The sequence below is a fragment of the Berghia stephanieae genome, chromosome 11, assembly GCF_034508935.2.
Source record: "Berghia stephanieae isolate SIO BIC M18660-M18661 chromosome 11, UCSD_Bste_1.3, whole genome shotgun sequence".
Classification (NCBI taxonomy): domain Eukaryota; kingdom Metazoa; phylum Mollusca; class Gastropoda; order Nudibranchia; family Aeolidiidae; genus Berghia; species Berghia stephanieae.
Genome location: NC_088370.1, coordinates 8,861,446 through 8,862,261, shown reverse-complemented (window position 1 = coordinate 8,862,261; position 816 = coordinate 8,861,446).

Here is an 816-nt window from a genome sequence, read left to right as displayed (position 1 = left end):
AAGGTAGTATAACTATTTTGTGTTTACTAAATCATAAGATAGTATAACTATTTTGTGTTTACTAAATCATAAGGTAGTAAGTATAACTATTTTGTAAAAGAATGCATGAGCAGATTCTTATGATTACGGGACGTAACAGAATGAGGGCGGATGATCGCATTTGAAGATCAGCATAATGTATTTAAGCTAGGGAATACGATGCCTCCACTCTGATTTGCGGCTATGTGGTCTTGTGGTATGATACTCGCTTTGGAATTGGGAGGTCATGGGTTCGAGCCTCGCTCGCTCGGCGCATAGTTATTGAGTCATTGGAAAAAACGCTTACTTACATTCTTTCAACTTACCCAGGTGTAAAAATAAGTCAACTGGCCGTTATCAACTTTGTCTCTGTTCGCAAAATGAATTGTAATATCGCCTATCAGGCGTCATGTCTCGACATACATGTTAATTGTTGCTGTTGATCAGGGATCTCTTGTAAAGAGCTTTGTTACACTACATAATATCACAGTACTTGTCATTCTTTTACGCTACATAATATCACAGTACTTGTCATTCTGTTACACTACATAATATCACAGTACTTGTCATTTTGTTACACTACATAATATCACAGTACTTGTCATTCTTTTACACTACATAATATCACAGTACTTGTCATTTTGTTACACTACATAATATCACAGTACTTGTCATTCTGTTACACTACATAATATCACAGTACTTGTCATTCTTTTACGCTACATAATATCACAGTACTTGTCATTCTGTTACTCTACATAATATCACAGTACTTGTCATTCTGTTACTCTACAAAAT